General features: G+C 35.2%; 1 long non-coding RNA gene across 2 annotated transcripts; it reads left to right on the top strand.

The window, feature by feature from the left end:
- Positions 1-6,334: 6,334 nt before the first annotated feature.
- On the top strand, positions 6,335-9,709 carry LOC125477167. 2 transcript variants are annotated; one of them, XR_007258339.1, is made up of 5 exons: positions 6,335-6,582; positions 6,674-6,771; positions 7,310-7,373; positions 8,406-9,074; positions 9,171-9,709. It is a non-coding gene; the product is annotated as an uncharacterized LOC125477167 (long non-coding RNA). The 2 variants fall into 2 exon arrangements; XR_007258338.1 differs by having other exon boundaries at positions 7,310-9,074.
- The last annotated feature ends 651 nt before the right edge of the window (positions 9,710-10,360 follow it).

The raw sequence follows: 10,360 nt of genomic DNA, 5'->3' as shown, positions 1-10,360 counted from the left end.
AACTCCTGATGATTGCTTGATATTGAAACTACCGCCATCCGCCACCCATCTGCTTTATCTTTTCTTCCCGCATTTTGAATTTTTCTTTCAAATATTCTTTACTTCACACCTTCGTTTTAATTTCATTTAAACTGAAATAAGACATACGTCGGATCTTGAAACCATCTTAAACAATTTTTTATATATTTTAGGAATAATGTGGAGGAGAAATTCCTAAATCAGATACCAGATTAACTATTTTTTGTAGAAGTATTGAGAAGGGGAAATCGAACTTAAAATCTTCAGTGTATAAGTAAATGCTCTAACTGACTAAGATACAAGCCTCTTAGAACATTCATCGTAAAATGCTAAATGATCAGTTAAGTTATACAACACTTTTAATGTTTTTGTGAGGAGAAATTTCAAAATCAATTCATGAAATAGTCATTTCAAGTGCTGAAAAAACACGAATTTCTTTGATACAATATATATTTATACTAAGGGATACAAATTTGAGTTAAGCCTGATGAGTCGATTTTATATTATATATTATTTCTCTATTCTTGGTATATTTTGGTTATTATTTTTGTGAGATTTTGATGTTTTGATATGTATTTTTAATGTAGGACATGCAAACTTGTTTGGAGCATAAAGTAATCAAACGGTGGAATTTTTTAGTGATTCCAATTAAAGCGGGTTCATGAATTTGTCAAGAAGGTTGTCTCAAAATTTCATAATTTTATCCCCAAGCATCTGATCATGACGAATTAATTTATGCCCAGTGTGCAGTGCTAGCAGATTGAGCTGCAGAGCTTATTTGCAACTTTTGGGCTGGAAGATTTGAACTTGGGCTCTTCTTGGAACTTGAAGAGGAGGTCCTCATCTTTAATTTGAGGCGTCTTGGGCCTGTTTTGGTGCTCTGAAGGTCCAGAAACATGGTTATCTCTGTGCTGAGCAGATTTCCTAGTCATAATAGGAATGTAATTCCTAGTTATCCTTTTATTATTTTATTTCCTAGTTTTTAGAAAACCTTTTTCTATGAGGGTTTTAATTTGGAGTAGTACAAATAAGGCTTTTTAGCCATTAGGGTTTGGGGGAGAAGGCACGCATTATTTTAGAGAACTTCAGACTTTTTTCAATCTTTTTTCTAGTTAATATATTTTCTTTAGTTTTTATAGTTGTTCGCAACTAATTTCCGTTTGCTAGGGCGAAGCCATGAGCCTTAGCATGAATATGTGATTTTATTAATTTTCTTATGAATGGATGCATGCTTGCTTTGAATTATTGATCACCGTGATTAAACTATCTAATTGTCTTAGTGATTCATGACCATTAGGGTTTTTAGACAAGTAATTTGATGCAATTTATGGTGGAACATCACCTTGAAATTGAAGAGGGCTTCTTGTGATTAGTAATTGTAAGTTCACTTAAGGCGAACATCACGTTCTTAAGGGTTGCATGGTTTTTCAAAGGTTTTCACAAAGCTTAATGAGTCTTGAATGTTTATATTTGATTTGAATATCACAGATGGGTTGCATGTTAGATATACGTTTTCGTTTGAACATCACGAGGAAAATATGCATTAGGAAAACCTAACCTTCAAAGCATGATGTAGAAATTCATAAGTAATTGGTAGGTGGAACCCTAGCCTTTTACAATTTGGTTTTCAAAACGTTTTCCTTTGTTTTCTTTACTTCGCTAATTTCTTTAATCTTTTTAATAAATTCGTTTTTATTATTTTTAAATTCAAAATCAACTTTTTCCAAACATTGTTCTAAATAATTAGCTAAGGATTAGTTTAAATACAAATTATTCATTCAATTCTTGTGGAAAACGACCTTGCTTGAACTTCTATACTACGACAACCTTGTACTCTTGCAAGTATTTTTTAAGTGTTTTCATCCCCACTTTCGCAGGTGGTAAAAATCCCTATCAAAGCCACATAATAAGGTAGTCGCAATAATTTGGTACTGAACTTTTTATTTATGAGAATTGAATTAAGACCTCCTATTTATAAGTGAAAATAAGTATCACTAAACTGGAACGCTAAATGCATTGAAATTTCGATACGCTTCTCACAAAAGTATTCCCACATAAAAAATAAAAAATTGAAAAAAAAAGTGTTTCTACAAAAACATTCAAACAGAATGGGCCAGTTAAAATCTTTCAAATGATTAGAAAATTAGGGATAATGGTACCATAGGCTTTCCAAGATGTTCTTATATGGTGGAGAATTCATTACTTCTTCTTGCCCGACTCTGTTAAACACATACTCACAGATTTTCTTGGTTGGACCAGACTCGGAACACTCATTTGGATAAGGAAAGTGTACACACTTAGTTTTACCTCTTATATACTCTTACTATTTTTTGTTATTGATCTTCTTCAATTCATTTAATCCGATAACCAAAAATTGAGAAAGATGTGTGATAAGTAAAAAGGGTGTACGGATAGCACCCTTAGATAATAATTCCAAAATTCGACCATCTAATTAAAAAAATTTAGTCATACGCTTCTTCAAAAAATTTCGTCAAATGATAGAATAATTTACACTAAATTTGTCTAAATTAAAGGATAAGAGAGTTTAAATCTATAACATAATAAATTGAAGAAAAATGGTATATCTATTAATACAATTTGCCATTTGACTTCAAAGTTAATTCTTGGTTTTCTCTGAGCTACTGAATGGTAGTTCTCACTTAGGGCCATATAGATGAATTAACATGAGCGGTGCTTTATATGCATTGCAGGCATCTTTATTCTCTTTTGTCATCAGCATATGTGTTTATTCTACATATAATGTGTTTATATATATGGTGAAGGAACTTAACTACGAATGTGTTACCGAATTTTGGCTTTAAGACTCTGGCTCCAGAGCTTAGATTGATTCTTTCGGCTCTGGTGCTTTCAAATGTTCCATTCATATGCTTGTTTGTTTGTACTTTTGAGATTCTAGAAGAAGTTGAGGTTATACCGTAAAATTAATTCAGAATAAGAGGAGTGGTCTAACATTTTATAAGTGATTGCAAAGCTTAGTCATTCTCCATAGTGTGACCTTACCTTTCACATCCTCATAGATTTCCCTTCACGTTTCGTGCTTGTTTGAAGAAGCACCTCTGCTCAAAGGGTTTTAGTTCAAGGACCATTGTCAAATAGGTTTTAATTGGGTACAGTACTGAAGAAAGTTGAGGTTTCATCATAAAATCAACTGGGCAATATGGAGAGTAATCCAGCTACTTATAAGCACATGAAATGTCCCTCCTCTCATCAATGTGGGATACATTCTCAACATGCCCCGATCTTTACGGATAGTGAATTTTCAAGCCTAACACGTGGACAACACAAACGGGATGACGTAGAGCACGTGTGGGCGTTGGGCTTTACATGTGGGTCATCCTGCTCTGATACCATGAAGAAAGTTGAGGTTCCACCATCCCTCCTCCCATATTGCCAATTGATTTTATCGTGGAACCTCAAATTTCTCCAAATACAACTATTGCATTATACATAAGTTAGTACATGCGTTTCAAAGCTGAACTCTACTCTACTGTTACAAAAGCAACCCCCCCCCCCAACAAATATTTCATGTTCATTGAGTTTGTGGTTATATTTTTGGATACAGCGATATATTTATTTACACTAAATAATGTGAAAATAATGTATTTTTGGTCAGAATGTATTTCTCCCTTCCGCAAAATAATGTGAAAATAGAAAGATTCCGGATGAAAAACAAACATTTCTGTGACTTGTGAGGTTTAATGATAAAAACATACAAAGACAGTCTTGGCATGAAATGCAAAATAAAACAGATTTTGTAAGATTGGATCTACTGGATGTATCTTAGAAATCGAAGGGGATTATAAGCTACCACGTCTTTGCATGCCAAACCATACGACCGCGTAAAACATAATCAACATTTTCTTCTTATTTTATTTACTTAGTATATATTTTGAAATACAATTTCACACCAACTAATACTGAGGTATTTTATGATAAAACTCACACTTGACGGATTCTACAGGCAGTAATTACTAAGTAGGAGACAATATATGCATGTTACAAAAGGAATATAATGAAATTTTGAGAGGAACGAATTAGCGGCTCACTAATAACTACACACACACATGTATTGTCTCTAAATCTTCATTTTATTACATATACGGTACGATATGGGGCGATGGTTTTATCATTAAAAATAAAACTTAATGTAATTAAAAGTAAAACTACGTAATATAAGTCTATATATCTTCAATGGTACGACCAGGTCTGATTTATCATTTCTTGATTGTAAGGATGTTCAAGTAATTCTACGGACATGTGGAATTTGTTCCCTACAAATTGAAATTTGATTTACTTTTTATATATGAGCGACAATCACCCTTTTAATGAAGTGAAAAATATCAAAAAGTCAAAAGAAAAGAAAAACTTTGCAGACCAAGTCACACAGCGACTAAGTTACTATTGAAAATGGATGGGGATGAGGAAAATCGAAGCTGACAATTCAAGCCTTCTAGTACTTATTCCATCTCCTTCACGGTAGCCCGGCCAGTATTTCACGCAACAAACCTATACACATGGCGGAATCTCAACTATCTCTGTGGCTTGTTTGTCAAAATTCAAAATCATGCGACTACTAATCAACCTCTCATGGCACTTTTTCAGTTCTCTTATTCTGGCTTTGCCATCACTCATATAGGTTGCGTAATTTATGGATCATGTTTATTAACTAATAGGCATGTACTACCAATCAAACAGATGTGACAACTATATATTCTACTCGGATGGAAATTAGGATTGGGCTAGGGATACAACGTGTCAGCTACTAATTACATATTGAACTCAAACAAATATAATACTTCCTTGTTATCTATGTGATTCGAATCTGAGTCCTTTCAATTAAAGAAAAATATTACTGAACCGTAGTACTAGTTGATTGGTTAATCGGACTATATAATCAATCAACTCATATATAACACTATTTTGTTCATTCACTTTATCATATATGAAAATGTGTCCACAAACCATTTATATAATATGGGATTAGTGGTTAAAACTGTGTGACAGTACGTTAACCCCATTAAAAAAAAGTATGTCTCTAACCATCCCCTTCTTTCTATATCCCCCATTTCTTCTATGTTGTTCTCTTATTTTTAACAAAAAAATAAGGGGCATTTAGATCCAGGTCCAAAAAAATCAGTTACTTTTGGATTGAGTCTAGTTAGATGTTCTTATCAGTTTAGGTCTAATTGATCTCATCTTATTCCCATTTTGCCTTTATAGTAAAAATAAATATATATTTAAATTTCCTAATTTATGCATTATTTACTCAAATTTGAATCTTCGAATTCCTCAGTCTAGCCACAATTTAAGGAAAAAAATTTAAAAGTGAGTTCATGTGTATGACTATAAACCCACGACTTAAGTTGAAATGAATGATATATAAAAAACCTATGAACAAAAACCTGTGATATAGGTAGACTATGAACAAAAACCTGTAATATAAGCAATGTACAAAAACCTATGGTATAGGTAGATAAATACTTTTAATTTGAATTAAAATATCAAGAACTAATGTGTGTGTGCACTATTAATCCATGGTATAAGGTAGATAGAACAAGATAACCTATGATACAGGTAGATAAACACAATTAACTTGAGATAGATTATCAATAATGTGTGATAGGTAGATAATACAATTTATCCATGACACAGGTAGTATAAAACACACAGAGGTATATTACAAAAAAAAAATGTGACATTTAATTGACTTGTACCAATATTTTCAGACATTTAATGATTGGTAGGTTGCTCTTGAGGAGGGTTGCCCGAAGGAGTTCGAGGACCAAGAAGAAAATTAGGTGTGGCTGTGCAGTCATTTTCAGGAGCCCGACTATGTGGTATTTTTTTTTATTAAGTCTAAAAGTATTATACTTTTCTTATTAATGTTTATTGATTTTTTTTATATGTCATTTAAATTACAACTAATACATTCATTCTGTGTATAACAGAATGTAACAACCCATTTCGGAAATTTCATTTTAATTAGTTAAAATTACAAAAATACCCCTAATGACGGAAAAGTTGACCTTCGTTGACTTTCGTCCGTTGACGTATTAGAATTTTTTGTTTATTTTATTTTCATAGCTCTCGTCGATGCGAATGCGTAGGCATGAATGGAACCGAATTCGGAGCTAAAATGACGCTTTTACAAATTTTTGAACGACAAGAGCATTTTGGTAAATTCACTAGTAAAGATATTTCTCCACTTTGGGCCTCTACATGGCTGACACATGGCATTTCCCCACCCCATTTATGGGGTGTTTTCTTCCCCACCTGTGAAGCCTCTCTCTAGAACACTCTTACTCTATCCTTGTCTCTCTCTCACCCACACCTCAAACCCTTTCCGAGAACAGCCACCGAGACCACCCTCACCGGCCTTTCTCCCTCCAACGACCCTTACACCACCACCATTTCTTCCCCTATGAGTTCTACGTGCCCAGAACGAGGAGAACCCCTTACTTCTCTCTCTTTCTCTCATTCATTGCACAATACCTTCACTGTGCAAAAAGTAAATCCGACGAGTTCTCGCCATTTTCCGATGAGGTAAGCTTGATAACAACTCTAAATATTCGTAGATCATGTTAAGGAGTAAATTTAGGTAGTTTTTGAAACATTTTGGTGACATTTGACGCAGAAACCAACTTGGGAATCATTCTCCTAGTTTTCCAACGAAGGATCATGAGTTGTAGGCCATTTTCCGGCTGATCCCGACCTGGATTTAATCTCATCTTGGTATACTCTTATTCTTTATCTTTGTATCTTCATTTTGAATTTTGAATAAATGAAAATGGTGTAAAATCAAGCTCGAATGGAGAACGGGGCGTTCTACTCTAATTCCGGCTGAAGCCATGGCCTGAAACCAGGTCGATCCGACCCATTACCCAGAGACCCAATCCAAAACCCGGCCCAAACTTTGTGCCTATATAGCCCAAGCCCAAACCAAAACCAGGCCCAACCTCTTTACCCTATAACATAGGCCCAAACCCAATCTTAAAACCAGCCTAAACCAGCAACCCAAGCCCAGATTTGACCAAGCCCAAGTTTGAAACCCAGTTCCACGGTAGGTGTGTGGGCATGCGTGGAGCACACGCGTCTCCATTGGAGGTACTGTTCTCCACGGTGGCCCCGTGGTAACGTGTGCGGCAACGGGTAGAGGTATCTGAGGTCCCTCATTAGGTTATTCAACGTCTCGAATCCAAATTCGTTGTCTGTTTTCCTAAATTCTACCGTTTTAGTAGAGTTTTATTAAATGGTCTTCATTTATGTTTAGGTGCATCGATTGGAAATGATTCAGTCCTCCCTAGTTCAAGCGGCTCTTTGGTAGTGGAATACTTGTGAGTGGATCCTTCTTAAATTGCATGTTTTTATAAAATATTAGGCTCACGTGCATTTCATATTTCATGGATTAATTACATTTTATGATATGATTTACAGATTGTTGAATTTATGCTTTATGAAGGATTTATGATTTATCAAAATTGTTTTTATACATATTGATGATTTATCGAATTTATGTTTTACTAAAGGTTATGACATATGGGATTTTCATATATAGAATTCTATGGCTTTACGAATGTGAATTATCTTGGATTTATGAAATGAGGCTTTGAGCTTGTGAGCTTCGGATTTGGATATGAGATTTTTGAGATATGTTTTTGGTGCTTATCTAGGGGGTTATCATACAGCTCATCCACATAACACGGGTATGTAGATGGCTATGGTCTTAGGGCACAGTTGAGGATAGTTATATATATTTCTTCTCCAGCGTAACCCGAAGTCGTACAGCTTCACCTTCGGGTGATGGAGCCTACCATGTTTCTTCACTAGCGTGATCCAGTGTTGTACAGCTTCACCTTCAGGTGATGGACAGGTACTGCCTTCGGGCGAATGAGGAGTTGATGATATTAATGATATACCATCAGCTTCACTAGCCCGGGGGCTAGTGTTAGTGTGTGATAATATATATTTCTTCTCAAGCGTAACTTGGAGTCGTACAGTTTCACCTTCGAGTGATGGGGCCTACCATGTTTCTTCACTGGCGTAAACCAGTGTCGTATAGCTTCACCTTTGGGTGATGGACAGGTACTGCCTTTGGGCGACTATGATACCCCTAAAGAGTACAGTATTGTTGAGATTTATATGTTTGCCTTCGGACGATGATATCACTGTTATTGAGCATGGTTTTACTCATACTTATTTACAAATGATTTCATGGCAGCTAGAGTTTTCAGAAAACTTACTATATGTAGTATTATATATGTTTTCAAAACAGGGGGCTAGTATGTTCCGCAATAAAATGGTTTTCCTATTATTAGTATTAATATAAATTATGGTCCACTCACCTTTTTATTTTGCGCCCCCTCAAGATATAATGAACAGGACTACGACCCGAGCATTGAGGCATTTCCCTACCAATGACCTTACATCCCTCGTATGGCCTCCTTTTATGATCATTGTTACTTAATGCCTGACCTTTCTCTGGCATTTTCATTTAGTGGTATGCTCTGAACATATCCACACATCTTTATTTAGATTTTTTATTGTTGGATACTTTGTCTTGTTCATGTTTAAATTGGATTATTGTTATAATTGCCTCTTCATGTTTATAAATTCCTTGTGATTATTGTTGTTGCCTAATTTTGGTTACTTATCCTTCCATATTTTTCGCATATTCATTCATTCATGGCTTTCGTCACCTTTGGGTGTCAGCCAGCACGTACCATCTAGGTGTCATTTGGACATATGGGTTGGAGCGTATCACAGAAGAAGGCAAAATCCAATAAGATCAATCAAGAGAAGAAGACTATTCTCCACCATTCGGGTTTGAGGCCCTTCTTATATAGGATAAAGACGCAGCAGCTGGAAATAATAAAGCTTTTCATATTCCATTTTTAATATGTCAATAATATTATTTTTTTTGTACTAACAATTTTCTTAGCTTGTTCTATTCAGGGGGGGGTTCAAAATTCTCGGAGATCCATTTCTTTGCAGACATTTATGTTCGACTTAGGGATGAGTTGGCTAAGTCCCTTCATGTAAGTATTCTTCAATTGTAATTACTATCTTATGCATTCATGTATCATGGCTATTATTTCAATGTTATTGTTAATATTTCATGTTATATTACACAGGCGACAATGATGGAGAATAGGCAATCGGTTCTTCAAGAGTCCACCTCTTAGCTTCCTCCCGAGACTCTGATTGAGTCTATAGATCCCCCCAAGGATGCGGGATTTCAAATACTTACAGACACTTTGGATCAGACTCTCGAGAGGAGGGCAGAGACGTATTGTAGGGGGATGGGGAATGCCCAGCGGCGGGAACCCAGAGAGTCTTCATCCTTGCAGTCGAAGGGCGAGGTCACATCTTTGACAACAGAGGTGGCCAGCCTTAGGACTAAGCTCACATCATATAAGAGCCATATGTCACTGATCATACAAGCCCTTAGTCAGTCCAGCATTCATCTCCCAGATATTTGTCCCCCGTCAACGTTTGAGCCGCTCTAACTTGAGCATGCCCAAAACTCCACCCCTTCGACCTCTAAGCCCGTCCTCAACCTTGAGACCTTCTTGCCCCAAGCTTTCCAATCGCCTGCGAATGACGACCTTGTAAATTATTCCACTTCTTTTCTTAGTTTTTTACTCCCGTACTTTTTAAACTTTTTCATTGTACATACATTTTATTTTTATTTTAAATAAATTATTTTTCTCTTCATTACATTTTTAATTGCAATTTTATTTTATTATTTTATTACAAAATTAAAACCAAAACAAAATAAATAAATTAAAAAAAATTGCAATTTAATTTTAGAGACGAAGATTAGTTGTCCCATGTATGTATCCTAGCATTTTGTGCGACAAATATAGCCAATCCTAAAAATTTTGTGTGATGAATGCAAAACCATTGCCCCTTATTGTCTGCTAGCAATGTCTTCATTTGTTGCGTGAAGTCCTTCTTCACGATTTTTGCACAACGCATTATGCGTGACGAAGTTTTCATCGCGCAAACGTTTGTGCGACGAAAATACGCTTTGCACAACCAATTTGTGATCGTCGCGCTAAATGTTAAACATAGTAGTGACAATCTCATTCACCTTAATCTCCTGCATACGTAAGGAACTCAACCCTAATAGGCGTGCAATGATGAGATTTAAAAGATAACCAAGTATAATAATCACACAGAACATTCTCATATATATATATTTCACACAAAAAGAATTAACACTCTGTCTAGATGAGAAAATTTAAGATTATTCAAGAATTTTAAAATGACGGAATTTTATTTTCTAGAATTTGTGAATTTTCTTATTTGATTAACCTAA

This window comes from the organism of the source record quoted next, unplaced genomic scaffold (assembly GCF_019419815.1).
Source record: "Pyrus x bretschneideri cultivar Hongxiangsu unplaced genomic scaffold, Pyrus_bretschneideri_v1 Contig20, whole genome shotgun sequence".
NCBI classification, from domain to species: Eukaryota; Viridiplantae; Streptophyta; class Magnoliopsida; order Rosales; family Rosaceae; genus Pyrus; species Pyrus x bretschneideri.
Note: the sequence above shows the minus strand (reverse complement) of the source record. Positions and strands in the feature narration are given on the sequence as shown.